The 15,268-nt window shown below is 36.2% G+C and overlaps 1 protein-coding gene across 1 annotated transcript in view; it reads left to right on the top strand.

The window, feature by feature from the left end:
• The window catches only part of LOC141914323 (sarcoplasmic calcium-binding proteins I, III, and IV-like), a 119,192-nt gene extending 110,656 nt beyond the window's left edge, over positions 1–8,536 (top strand). Inside the window, exons 9-11 of the transcript XR_012620773.1 lie at positions 5,630–5,754; positions 7,842–7,895; positions 8,275–8,536. The gene's annotated coding sequence lies outside the window, so the exon portion shown is untranslated. The remainder of the gene's footprint in view (positions 1–5,629; positions 5,755–7,841; positions 7,896–8,274) is intronic.
• Positions 8,537–15,268: the final 6,732 nt, after the last annotated feature.

Genomic DNA, 15,268 nt, shown 5'->3' with positions numbered 1-15,268 from the left:
CAGTGCGGAACTGTTAAAAATCATACTGTCTTTGTGTCTCCTAATCGGCCGAGTCATTTTGAAAATCGCAATGAATTTCGTAATCGGTTCATTTCTATAACTTCCGGGTCTGTGATGGTTAACTTGATCATGACTTTTCAAGTAATGTACAGGGTAGATATAGATAGGTGGGTGGCCGGGTTAACTTTTTACCTCAGCAGAAAGGAGGGATACATTTTTAGCCTTAATTACTTTGCACGGCGGTAAAATATTATTAGCCAATGAAAAAACCAAGTTCACCCGGAGCCACCCACGATTTATCGGTTATGTTAAGATATTAAGAATCCTAAAGCCTGCGTAAATTTCTGGTTTAAACACAACAGAATTTAAACCTCTACGAACTCGGTCTGAAGAATATTCACATATGCAAACTGTGACCTAGTCACGAATATCAAAACTCGTCCGAATGGATATCAGTAAGAATGCATTTCATTTTGAAATTTTCTCTGATGTCACCTCTTCTTACCGAGGTATCACGTAATTGTCAAAATCTACTTACTCATCATTTTCGTGGGTAACAATAACAGTCGGAATAAGTGAAAGGATAAATCTTTTTTTCAGCGCCTGAAAATGAAATACCGAAATCTCTGTTAAATATCACACTGTTATAGAGATTATCACGAGTCTATCGTACTGAGTTTATACGTGGAAATTCTGAAATAAAACTAAAACGCAGAGAACTGATGAAATACGCAGCCATTCTAAATTGATATTGTAGGAATCATCGTCTGCCTGCATCGTCATCACCTTTATTGCCCGTCACCCGCCTGTTACTTACTTGCAATTTTCTCTACCACTGCAGCTATAGCTGTGAGTCTTAGTTTGAATATGAAGCTATGAATGAAAACATCGATAATGAAGAGGACCACACTGTGTGTTTTTATTTTTCAGTTTGGTTCATCATGATGATATTTTCGCACAAATTTTCAGTAATTCGAATCCAAACTTCGACAGGTGGCTAAATAAGAAACGTGTTCAATAGATAAAACTGTCTGGGCATTCATATCAGGTTTATCGATCGTTTCGAATATTTTGCTGGTTTTATCGATACGCATACATACACATATAAATAAGATTTTATTTTTCTAGATGCATGACCTATATCATCAGATAAGGCTTACCTCATACTGGGTCCAGAGTTGAATTATTAAACCATCACTACTTAATTTATTGAATAAATTTCGTCGTTGATTGTTTGTTGATGTTGATCTGAACTGGTGTCTGCGGTGGCGATTATTTAAATGGAATTCAATTATTAAAAACTGAAACTAAAATCCAATCTACCCCCCCTCCTACACCAGCCCGAAGTTTCCTCTGCAACTGCTGCTAGCTGTGAGGCTTAGTTTGGATATGGGTGAATGAATAACGTCGGAAGAAGACCACACAACTGATTGCTCACCTGTTCAAGATGATGATTTTTCGGTACAAATTTTCAGTAATTCGAATCCGAAATGCAACAGGTGGCTGAAAATTGAGCATGTTCAATTCATCGATTCGTTCCGACTTTTTCTGCTCTAAGATTTGTGCGATGTGAGAGTGGAACCAGTGTCTGATTCAGGGAAGGGTGCACACCCAAAATAGGGCATATCGTGCATTATTAAACGGGCACCCAATCATCAGAAAACAGACTCATATTTGGAAATACAGAGAACAAGCTTATGAATTCAAACCTTTTAGGTATCAGTTTAGTATTTTTATTTTATACCTCAACCACATTCAGAATCATTCAGGAAATAAACTGAATTGTGCAGACGTTATTTATTAACATGGATCGTCAACGCAGTCCCCACTATTGACGTGACCGTCACATCGCTTCTCGCGGTTAACCGCGACCATCACACAGACAGACACCAACACAACCGTGAGCTTTAAAACTACCTTCACACACTGATCTACTGAAAAGTATATAACAAAGAATTAAAAACTGCAAGATATTAATCATATATAACAGTGGGGAACACACTGATACTTTGTTTCTCCTAATCGGCCGAGTCATTTCGAAAATGGCAATGAATTTTGTAATCAGTTCATTTCCTTAGCTGCCTGGTCTGTTATGGTTTGATCAAAATTTCAAATTTCAATTTATTCATCATAAATCCAAAGTATAAGATTGTGAATGACGAAAAACAACAATAACAACAAACAGACAAATAACAAGAAATGATGTGCAATAAAAGAAAAATAATAAAAGGAGAGAGAGAAGTAATACAATGTCTAACATATACATACACTATTATCTAAGTGATATTTACAAGCTTATAATATATAAATTTCGCGATATTTAAGAAGATTGGTTTATTGGGATTAGTAAAGGCCGAAAGAAAAGTGTCTAGGTTTAGATTTACAATATCATATTTAGTTCTTAAGTTATCCTGCAGTTTACAATAAAAAAGAAAATGGGATTCGTCGCCGATAGCGTTACACAGAGAGCAAATACGATTTGGTTGAGCGATGCCGAGTCTCCTTCCTTTTTCAATTATAAGGTTACGACATGACTTTCGAAGTTTTGCTATTGCTGATTTTAGAGAGTGGTCTTTTTAGAATAATAAATATGGTTCTAGCGCAAATTTAGATTTTATAAAAATCTAAATTTTAAAAAGATCATGATTTAAAAAAAGTAATGTACAGGGTAGATGGGTGGTTGGCTGGGTCAACTTTTAAACTCAGCAGCATTCAGAAACAAAATGTCTTTTTAACCTAACAAAATAATTGAAATAATTTTTTTGTATATCTCATTAGGCTAAAAAATGATAACTTGTTTCTCCTAATTGGCTGGAAACTGAAATAAAATCTGTAATCAGTTCTTATCTAGATAGCAGCTGAATATGTTATTGCTACATCGTGATTTTGAAATATGTAATGTAGGGTAGATAGGTGGGTCAACTTTTAAGCTCAGCAGGAATGAGAAACAAGGTATCAATTTTTTTTAGCCTAAATTACTATGGTGTTGACAACATTATTAGCCAGTGAAAAAATCAAGTTCACCCGGGGCCACTCACTGTAGAAACAATATATTGGTGTGATATTATATTGAGGTATCACTTATTGCAGGTAAATAAATTGTCAAAACCTACTTACTCATCATTTTCGTCGGTAACTAAGATAGTAGAAATAATAAAACGTTTTCAGCTTCTGAAAATAGAATACCGGGTTTAGTGTTAGATATCTGAGATATCACAGTTAGATATCAGAGATTATCACTATTGTCATGAGTTTCTTCGTGTAAATTCTAACACTAAAATGGAAATTGTTGAGAACTAATGAAATATGCAGCCATTCTAGATATTGTAGAAATCATCGTCCTCCTGGTGTAATTACCTTTGCCGCCCCTCACACCCGCCAGTTACTTACTTGCAATTTCCTCTACCACTGCAGCCAGCTATAGCTGTGAGTCTTTTTCTGAATATGAATTTATGAACAAAAAACGTCGATGATGAAGAAGACCACACAACTGTTTGTTCATTTGTTCATCATGGTGATATTTTTCAAAAATTGTCAGTAATTCGAATCCAAACCTCGACAGGTGGCCAAATAAGGAACGTGTTCAATAGATGAAACTATCTGGACATTCGTGTCAGGCTTATCGATCGTTTCGAGTATTTTGCTGGTTTTATCGATATGCATACAATATGTATAAAACATTTTATTTTTCTAGATGAATTCCATGGGCCCTGAGTCGAATTAAACCCATACAACTGTGGAACTGGGTCCAGAGTCGAATTAGACCCACATAACGGTGGAACTGGGTCCGGAATCGAATTAGACCCACACAACGGTGGAACTGTGTCCAGAGTCAAATTAAACTCACACAACTCTTGAACTAGTTCCAGAGATAAATTGAACAACTGAGGAATTGGGTCCACAATCAAAATAACCCCACACAATTGTGGAACTGGTCCCATAGTAAAATTAAACCCACACAAGTGGAACTGGGTTCAGAGTAAAATTAAACCCATGGAAATGGGTTCAGAAACAAATTGAACCCACACAACTGTAGAACTGGGTTCAGAGTCAAATTGAACCCACACAACTGTAAAACTGGTCCCAGGGTAAAATCAAACCCACACAAAATATGGATGTTTCCTGGTCTAAAGACTGGAATCTAATATCGATCTGTTTTCAAATCATTGAATTTCATTGGATTCTTACCAGGTTTTTAGTTTTTTCTTTCACAATTTCGGCACCGCTCACAGCTTAGGTTCATCACTGCTGTGAATGTATTTCATCTATTTCATTCGGTTAACCTACCACCACAATCAATGACGACCGAAAATTAGTACGTTTCCATTTTTGGTTAGAAAGTATAGCAACGTTTTCCCTCATGTGTGTGTTTCCCTCATCCACGTCGTGTTCATACAGGTGTCTCGGCATTATTTGGTTGGGGAATATTTGAATTGAAACGAGGAAACTAACGATGATAATGACGATGATTCACTACGTTCATCACGAGGAGATGTTTAAATGGAACACAACTTGTTTTGTAGAGAATAGATTTTTATTTTCTACCTCGACCAAAGAATTTATTCAGCAATGAACTGAGTAATTGTGATTTATCCACAGTTACTTGTTGCATATTCGACCAGTATAATGAGTGCAATACCATCGCTTCTCCCGGTTTCCCGCGACCATCGCCCAGACAGACACCAACATAGCCGTGAACTGTAATACGACTTTAACGCACTGATCTACTGTGAAAAATTATGATACTGAAAATTCACGACGCAGTTTCGTGTATTCAAATACATTTTGTATAATGAACGTACTTTGTCTATGTCGAATTAAACCCCTCCCACAACTGTGCAACTGGGTTCGGGCCGTCAATTTGAACCCACAATCGTGGAACTGGGTATATTGTGGATACTGGGTTAATGGTCGAATCAGACCCGATCGAATCGAGCTGTAATCGATAAACCAATATCACATCAGATGACATAAACGCACTTTTGTACTTTAATATTTTGTGCATAAATTACTCGGCCCAGAGTCCAATTGAACTCACGCTCTGTGGAACTGGATCTAAGGTCAAAGCAAAACCACTCATCTGCTGAACTGGGTTTAGTTCGGTGTTAGAACAGGAATTACCTCAGCGATATAGACTCTGACCATCCCCCATACTGACAGTGAATTCAATTTTACTGAATTGAATTCTATTGAATAAATTGGTCGTTGATTCCCGGTCGGTGTTGACCGTGTCAGTATCTGGTGACGTCATGTGTTGTTGCAGTGTATGTATCTTGTTCCGTCGAGGCTAGACAGTGGTAAGTTAGAATCCGTATGAACATGTATTAGCTTAAAGTCGGAATATTTACGGCAGGGCTAGTTAACTAATCGGGTTGTTTCATGATAACAACACTCTGCTTTCCTGTAGCCGTTTTTTTTCTCAGAATACGGGAAAGTTCTACTTTTACGGCGAGAACACAAGGAACTTACAAGTGATATGACTGGCGATCATCCAGAGTGAACAGGCTATCCGTCTATTTTATCCGATCTTGAACACAAATTATTTTCTCAAACTCTTTTCATTTTTATTTTCTACCTCAACCGCTCAGAAGAGATTTCCAGACTATTTCTTTTTTTCTATTTTGGACAGAATAAAGGACCGGCCGGACAACCACGTTTTTGCTTCTCGTCCTCCACGTCGGCAATCGCCCAAACAGATACAAACACAGCCGTCATCTGTATTACGACCCGAACGAACTGATCTGGAATTTACAAGTAAGAAAAAATGTTTCGGTTCTTGAGTTCATTGACGAGTATAAAAGAAGAATGTTCGACTAAAGCAATGCGAATAGAATGAAGTTCATAGATATACTGTTCAACGTTATAGAAAACTTTCTTCTCATAAGGCTTGGCGCGCTTAGGAACCGTGGTGGCTCATTTGAAGTGATGCTTAAACAAACGATTTTGGTTCATAATCATATCAAAACTTTGCAATGATCTGGAATTAACGAGCTTTAAAAAAATAATTTTCAACTAATAAATGAATGGAATTCAGTTTTATAAATACAGTCAGTCAAGTGCGCTTTAGTCGAATTAAGTGGGCCCAGAGGTTTTTGGCGTACGTTTCAAAGTTTTCACAGGTCTCTTCTTTTCTTTCTTCTAAAATGCACGTTTGAATAGTTTCGAAGATTTTTCGTAACAATTTTTTGATGCGACTTATCTCATAAAAATTGAAGTGGATTAAACCATTTGTACCAGAAAAATAAGCAACGAGGTTAAAAAAAATTCTACTTATTTCTGCGATTTACACGTAGCTTTTTGTTGAATTTATAGCAAGGAATGAACGGACCGGTGAAAACGTGGCAAAACTACGCAGTGAATCGCGAGAGACGAGTGAAAATAAATCCCACAATCACGAGATCGAAAAAGGTTTTAAAATATCGAAACTATAAAAATTTAAGAACCCGAATTTTCGGTTTTACACTCATAATCATTTTCAAGGAATTCTTAATATTTTGGACCTGTGAAAACTTTGTGACATACGTCAAAATTCGAGTAATCCTAATTCCACTTAAGCCGGCTCTACTATCAAAATATCAAAATCTACTTACTGATCATTTTCATCGGTAACTATATCCGTCGAAATAAGTGAATGATTTTGATAAAACGTTTTCAGCGTCTGAAAATTAAATGCAGAAATATCTGTTAAATATCACACTGTTAAAGATAAAAGATCATCACGAATCTATTGTGACGAGTTTATACGTGGAAATTGTGCCGAGTTTATACGTGGAAATTGTGACGAGTTTATACGTGGAAAGTCTGACAATAAGATAAGAATTGTATTGTAGAGAACTAATAGAATATGCATCCACTCTAAAATGATATTTTAGGAATCATCATCTGGCTGGTATCGTCACACTGTAGATTCTACCGCCCTCTCACCCACTAGTTACTTACAGTTTTGTCTTCACGTTCAGGTTCTGATGCTGTATTCAATATAAATACTTTTATATAGAAAATTCGCTTGTGAATTCTATTCTCCAGAAATTAACACAATATTTACTTTTTCTATTCAATTTACGCATTTTATGTATATTTAAGCGACTTGAATCAATAGGTGTGTTCGAACTGGTGAAATATAATAATATTTTAATATTGATCTGATAATACTAAAATTGATGATGCGGTAGTATGTTCAACTAATAATGAACGAATTTGTTTTCGTCAAATTAAACTCGCTCAAAGGCTGTAGGAATGTAGGATGTAGGAATCATCGTCTGTCTGGTGTATTATTATTATTATTATTATTATTATTATTATAGATTCTGATGCCCTCTCACCAGCCCGTTACAAAGACCTTATCTTCCTTTTCGGGTTCGGGTGCTGAATTTTATAATACGTGAATTACTTCAAATCGAATATTCACTCACAAATTTCACACCTCCGACATAAACCTACTGTTTTATTTTTCTATTCAAATGTTCGGTGTGAATTTCAGTAATTTAATCAATATATAGTGCTCGAACTGGTGAAATATAAAACCATTTTGTCTGATGATACTGAAAATTGAGAATGCAGCTTCGTGTATATATATTTTGAGCTACAGTGCAAAAACACAGGCATATCCCGTAGGTAAGTAACAGGCGTTGGCTGGGGCGGTAGCATATCTATCGTATGATGACACCAGGCAGATGATGATGAATATCAGATTAGAAAAGCTGCATATTTTATCAGTATTCTACAAGTTTTAGTTTGGTTTCAGAATTTACACGAAGAAACTCATGACAATAGTGATAATCTCTGATATCTAACTGTGATATCTCAGATATCTAACACTAAACCCGGTATTCTATTTTCAGGCGCTGAAAACGTTTTATTATTTCGACAATCTTAGTTACCCACGAAAATGATAGGTAAGTAGATTTTGATATTCCATTTACCTTCAGCAATGTACGGAAACGTATTTTGAACTCGTGTGAATTCCTCACGAATATATAATATGGATATATATGGATATTCATAAGACCGAATTCGAAGAGGGTTAAAATAGATTTCGTTTGAACAAGAAATTCACATATGATTTTATACAAAATCAATCATTGAGTGAAAAGTACGCGAGTTTTAGTCTTAACATGTATTTGCGAACACATAACCAATATAATGTTTATGTAATGGGTGGCTCCGGATGGACTTGTTTTGGCATTGAATGTTCACCACCATACAAATTAAGTGTATTGTTACAGGTTTTGAATGCATTTCCAACAAAATGCATGTTCTCATTTAATTTTTCAGTAGATCAGTGTGTGAAGGTAGTTTTAAAACTTACGGTTGTGTTGGTGTCCGTCTGGGCGATGGTCGCGGGAAGCCGCCAGAAGCGACTTTGTTTCAGTAATGGGAAATACTATAGTAAATGCTCAAAATAAATCGCGTCAATTTATACCTATATTATTCGGTTTATGACTGGATGATTCTTTGGTCGAGGAAGATAATAAAAATGTATGAGTTTCTCTGCGAAATAATTTGTAATTGATTATAACATCTCCTCGTGATGAACGTAGTGAATCATCGTCATTATCATCGTTAGTTTCCTCATTTCAATGCAAGTGTTTTCCCGACCTATTAATGTTGATGTGACTGTTTGAACGCGTTTGGGGGAGGGGAAAGGGAAGCGTTCTCGACTTATAGAAACTGGGAAAGTGTAAACTAGCTATTGTGCTAGTATTATCCGCACCAGCGGTGAATTGAGGAGGGGTGGTACCCCCAAAAAGTAATGAAAAAGGCTAAACGAGAATCTTCTGAGATGCAATGAATTGAAAACAGGTCGACGCGAAATAGTGTTGTAAAAAAAGGAAGATCAGAAAAGACTCGTGTAGATCGGTGGTTATAAGTCAGTTGGAAAGTTTTGTTTTAGTAGACGAATTGTTTAGGGCTCTTCTAGTAGCATGAATTAAAACTTTCCTGAAGTGGATCAATTTGGTTTAGGAGCTGGTGAGTTCGATCGCATCGTTTGACTTGATCTTCAACAAAATTATCTTGAAGATGATTGTTCTCTATTTTGTAGAAATATAAGGTATGGATCATGAAATATTGGCATTATAAAAATATGAAGCAACGCGTCAGTCAGGTCTATGTAATAAGTACGTTTCATATTTTGCCACCTGCATCACTTCGGATTCGAGTTACTGACTATTTTACCCGGAGAGACATCATCCTGAACAAACGAGCAAACAGTGTGGTCATCGATATTTTTCGTTCATAAATTCACATTCAAAGCTAGACTAACAGCTAACATCAGTGGTTGCTGAATCTGTAAGTAACTGATGGTTAAAGGGACAGTAGAATCTCTGGTATGACGATACCAGACAATATCAGTCTAGAATGGCTGCATATTTTATCAGTTGCTTACCAGCTTTAGTTTGGTTTTAGAAATTTCACGTATATTGAAACTCAGTTAAATAGACTAGTGATAATCTGTAATATCTTACAGTGTGATATTTAACAGATTTCGGTATTTAATTTTCAGGCGCTTGAAAAACGTTTTGTTGAAACCCTTTCACTTAATTTCGACTGTCTTAGTTTCCCACGAAAATGATCAGTAAGTATAGATTTGATATTTCATTTAGTCGTAATAAGTAAAATACGTCACGTATCGGAAATAGAGATGACAAGCACGAGAGGAGAAATAGAATTCTAAAATTGAATTCAATTTAGTTGATGGTCATTCGAACGACGTCCATATTGTTAAAGACATCTGTTTTGTTTTTAACCACGTTCAGGCCAAAAAATTGATACCTTGTTTCTCTCATTTCTGCTGAGCTTAAATTTGACCCGGCCGGCCGCCTATCTACCCTGTACATTACACTTCTTTTTAAATTGTGATCAATTTTACCATAACAGACCCGGCAGCTATAGCAATGAGCTGTTTACAAATTTAATCATATTTTTTACAAAAATGACCCGGCCGCTACGGAGAAACAAGGTATCATCATTATGGTTAACCTTAATTCCCTTTTTTATGTAAAATTCATCCTCTCAATTTTTGTTTTTTTTTAGATCAATCTGTAAAAGTCCTTTTACAGCTTACGTCTGTGTTGGGATCTGTCTTTATGATGGTCGCTGTCAGCCGCGAGAAGCGATGTTTTTATTATAAAGGGGTATGCATTTTGGGTGGTGGCGGGTTGTTCGATTGGAAGTAGAAAATGAAATTCTCTACAAAACAATTTGTGTTCTATTCAAACATGATTTAAACTATATCCGTTCGTGATGAACGTTGTGAATCATCCTCATTATCATCGTTAGTTTCCTCTTTTCCATTGAAAGATATTCACCCAGCTTAATATTGCCGAGATGAGGAGGCGACTCGAGTAATCGTTGCCATACATACACCAGTGGTGAATTCAAGGGTATTGTAATTTTCTTGAATTCACTGAATTGGAGGCTAAATCGACACTATATATTTTTGCAAAACAGAGTTTGAAAAACGTATTTCTAAACATTAGTTCTGAAAATATTTCGCTTCACTTCGACTAAACTCCTATTTATAAAAAATAAAACAAATGCCGCACCTTCGCCTGCACCCGCACCACGGAATTCTTTTTAGACAGTTTATAATCATCAAAAAGTCTGGCGAGATGAAACAGCACCGTTTGATGAACAGCTACCACCGAAACAAATTTCGTTATTTCACCGATCACTTATTTCGTAGGGGATGTGTTTATTCAACTGATACAGGTTCACCAGGAACCGTTGAGCCATTTACTTCACGCAAAAACCGAACTTGGCCATTCCCGTCTTTCTTCCCCCTATCACTAAACACACATTTACTAACTTGCTTCGAACGCCGACAAAATTCAACCAAGAATTATTTTTCCTCAGCTGATTTATTTTTTTACCAACACCACATAATCAAGTAACAATGTATCATCATGTTATGCCTTTCATTTGGTCGGGAACTGATTCTACAGTTGGTCTATTAATTAACTGTAGAACCGTTGGAGTTTCTTTAATAGCACCAGCCATCATGTGACTTATCTGGACAAGCATATTTTCGTTTTTGCACGTCCACTGCCACAACCATCGCCCAAAAGGACGCCAATACAACGCTTATCGGTAAAGCAACTTTGCCTGAAATATAGATATATAAGATACGTGATATTCAGATAATCACTCGGCCTGAAAACTAAAATGCAAAACTGTTGTGTTGAAAATCGAGACTTTAACAGGAAAATGGATCTCAGGATGCCGATGCATCAGAGATGCAGAGTCCATTGTTGCATTCGTGGTTGTCAGTGCTGAGCGATGGAGCTTGTTCAGGTTCCGCTTACAGTGTGCGGGCTGCATTGACAAGGCCATCTCATCGTTAAGATGAATGAACAATCCAATATGGGAATATAAGATCCAACCGAACGACATAAAGCGAATAGAACATATACACTATATAAGTCGAGGAGATCCGTGTAATATCCGTGTAAGATGCAATCAGCAGTTCTTGAGAAAAAGGTTTAAATGTATGTTTGTGGACGACGTTCAGCTATAGACTAATAGTATACGCTTGATGATGGCTAATTAATAGTCTTTAGCCGAAACGTTGCTCAAAATACATTCGAATGATTCCCCTTACTTAATGAGGACGCCTCCTAGCTAATGGGAGCATGTTAACATTCAGGGATCTTATTTTATACTTTTATCAATCTTTTGACTACGGCCACGCAGCGTAAGCGATGTCAATAATTCAGGGTTGCTCAAGGTCAACGTGGTCGTTGATCGAATCGGGGTTCGAACGCATGAGTTAACTCGCCAACTAACCAGGAAAGACTCCCGTATATAGAACGGTATATACCACCGCCATATTATTACTGGAACTTGGGAGATTTTAGGATTTGTTTTAACTACAAAATAACAACAGTTTTGAAGGATACAAAGACGCCAAAATTTGGAAACATCTGAAAACAGCCTGATTTTTGGAAATACAGAGCTTATGAATTCAAACTGTTTAGGTATCAGTTAAATAGTTTTATATTATACCTCAGCTACAAAGAATCATTCAGGAAATGCATTGAATTGTGCAGACGTTATTTATTAACTTGGATCCGCAACGCATCCACTATTGACGTAACCGTCACATCGCTTCTCGCGGTTAACTGCGACCATCACACAGACAGACACCAACACAACCGTGAGCTTTAAAACTACCTTCACACACTGATCTACTGAAAAATACATAAAAAAGAGTAATAAAAACTGCAAGATATTAATCATATATAACAGTGGGGAACACACTGATACTTTGTTTCTCCTAATCGGCCGAGTCATTTCGAAAATGACAATGAATTTTGTAATCAGTTCATTTCTATAGCTGCCTGGTCTGCTATGGTTTGATCATGATTTTTTTAAAGTAATGTACAGGGTAGATGGGTGGCTGGCTGGGTCAACTTTTAAACTCAGCAAAATTCAGCCTAACAGTAAAAATTCGAAAACCTTTTTTTGTATATCTCATTAGGCTAAAAAATGATACCTTGTTTCTCCCAATCGGCCGGGGGTCATTTTGTGAACTGAAATAAAATTTTTAATCAGTTCTTATATAGCAGCTGAATATGTCATTGCTTCATCCTGATTTTGAAATAAGTAATGTAGGGGAGATAGGTGGGTCAACTTTTAAGCTCAGTAGAAATGAGAAACAAGGTATCAAGGTATTTTTTAGCCTAAATTACAATGGTGATGAAAACATTATTAGCAAATGAAAAAACCCGGAGCCACCCAACGTAGAAACATTATATTGGTGTCATATTGCATTGAGGTGTCATTTATTGCAAGTAAATGTATTGTCAAAACCTACTTACTCATCATTTTCGTGGGTAACTAAGATAGTCGAAGTAACAAAACGTTTTCAGCACCTGAAAATAGAATACCGGGTTTAGTGTTAGATATCTGAGATATCACAGTTAGATATTAGAGATTATCACTTTTGTCATGAGTTTCTTCGTGTAAATTCTAACACTAAAATGAAGTTCGTTGAGAACTACAGTGAACCCCCGATATACCGCCCTCCCATTTACCGCAAACCCCAGGTTTTCTCATCTGTCTACAAATACATAGTAAAACACCCCCGATATACCGACATACTCTATACCGCCAAAATCGTTCTGCTCCGATGTGGGCGGTATATCCGGGCTGACTGCAATAGAATATGCAGCCATTCTAGATATTGTAGAAATCATCGTCCTCCTGGTGTAATTGCCTTTGCCGCCCCTCACACCCGCCAGTTACTTACTTGCAAGTTCCTCTACCACTGCAGCTATAGCTGTGAGTCTTTTTCTGAATCCGTAATATGATTATATAAAACTTCGATGATGAAGAGGACCACACGCTTGTTTGTTCATCCGTTTGTTATGATGATTTTGGGCGCAAATCTTCAGTATTTCGAATCCAAACCTCGACAGGTGGCCAAATAAGGAACGTGTTCAATAGATAAAACTTTCTGGACATTCGTATCAGGCATATCGATCCTTTCGAGTATTTTGCTGGTTTTATTAATATGCATGCACATGTATAAAACATTTTATTTTTCTAGATGAATTCCCTATATTAGATACCATGGGCCCAGGGTCGAATTAAACCCATACAACGGTGGAACTGGGCCCAGAGTCAAATCAAACCCACAAAACTCTTAAACTAGTTCCATAAATTGAACAACCGTAGAACTGGATTCAGAATAAAGTCAAACCCACACAACTGTAGAACTGTGTTCAGATTAAAATTAAACCCACACAACTGTTGAACTGGATTCAGAGTCAAATTAACCTACACAACTGTGGAACTGGATTCAGAATCAAATCAAACCCACACAACTGTAGAACTGTGTTCAGATTAAAATTAAACCCACACAACTGTTGAACTGGATTCAGAGTCAAATTAAACCTACACAACTGTGGAACTGGATTCAGAATCAAATCAAACCCACAACTGTAAAACTGGTCCCAGGGTAATATCAAACCCACGAAAAATACGGATGTTTCCTGGTCGAGTAAGACCGGAATCTAATATCGATCTGTGTTCAAATCATTGAATTTTATTTTATTTTTGCCAGGTTTTCAGTTTTTTCCACAATTGCAGCACCGCTCTCAGATTTTAGGTTCACCACCGTTGTGAATGTACGCTATATCATTTATTTCATTCGTTAAACATAGCAATCAACGACAGAGAGAACATTTGTTGGTTTCCATTTTTGGTCAGAAAGTATAGCAACGTTTTCCCTCAGTCCCTGAGTTTCCCTCATCCATGTCGTGTTCATACAGGTGTCTCAGCATTATTTGGTTGGGGAATATTTAAATTGCAACGAAGAAACTAACGATGATAATGACGATGATTCACTACGTTCATCACATGGATATTTTCAAATCGAACACAATTTGTTTTGTAGAGAACAGATTTTTTATTTTCTACCTCGACCAAAGAATCCCTCAGTAATAGACTGAATTGTGATTTATCCACGTTTACTTTTTGCATATTCGACCAGTATAATGAGCGCAATACCATCGCTTCTCCCGGTCTCCCGCGACCATCGCCCGGACAGACACCAACATAGCCGTGAACTGTATAACGACTTTAACGCAGTGATCTACTGTGAAAAATGAAATAAAGATATATGTGGTTTAACATTATAAGACAATAAAAAAGCGAATTCAAACATGCCAGAAAAAAATGATACCCCCGGAGTAATCATTGTCAAATGATTACTCCAAGATGTAAGTAATAGGGAATAAGTTGTTTCATACCAAAGGTCGAAGGGTCGAGCTCACTCTCCCCTTCAACATTTGATATGAAACTCTTACAATATTCATATATATATATATATATATATATATATATATATATATATATATATATATATATATATATATATATATATGAAAATTATTAATATGAATATCATAAATATGAAAATCAATTATGTATTAATTATAAAAGTGTGAGTAAAGTGTGAGAAATAATTCATATTTTAACAGATTTCGAATAAAAAAATATGTAAAATAAATGGATAGTTAAAAGAATATTAAGACAGCATCTTTTAATCTAATTTATTTTATATATTTATAACTATAAAAATGAGTGAAGGTAAGGTATTAGAAATATTACATCTTATTAACAGAAATCAACAGAATATTAAATCAATTTTAATGCTTACAGGATTAGTTTCATTTTCAGTTTATAGTTTGAAACAGCTGTTAGAATTTTATGATAATTGCAAAATTAGACACGCTGAATTAAAAGATAACATTAATTATAT

This window comes from Tubulanus polymorphus, chromosome 12 (assembly GCF_964204645.1).
Source record: "Tubulanus polymorphus chromosome 12, tnTubPoly1.2, whole genome shotgun sequence".
NCBI classification, from domain to species: Eukaryota; Metazoa; Nemertea; class Palaeonemertea; order Tubulaniformes; family Tubulanidae; genus Tubulanus; species Tubulanus polymorphus.
Note: the sequence above shows the minus strand (reverse complement) of the source record. Positions and strands in the feature narration are given on the sequence as shown.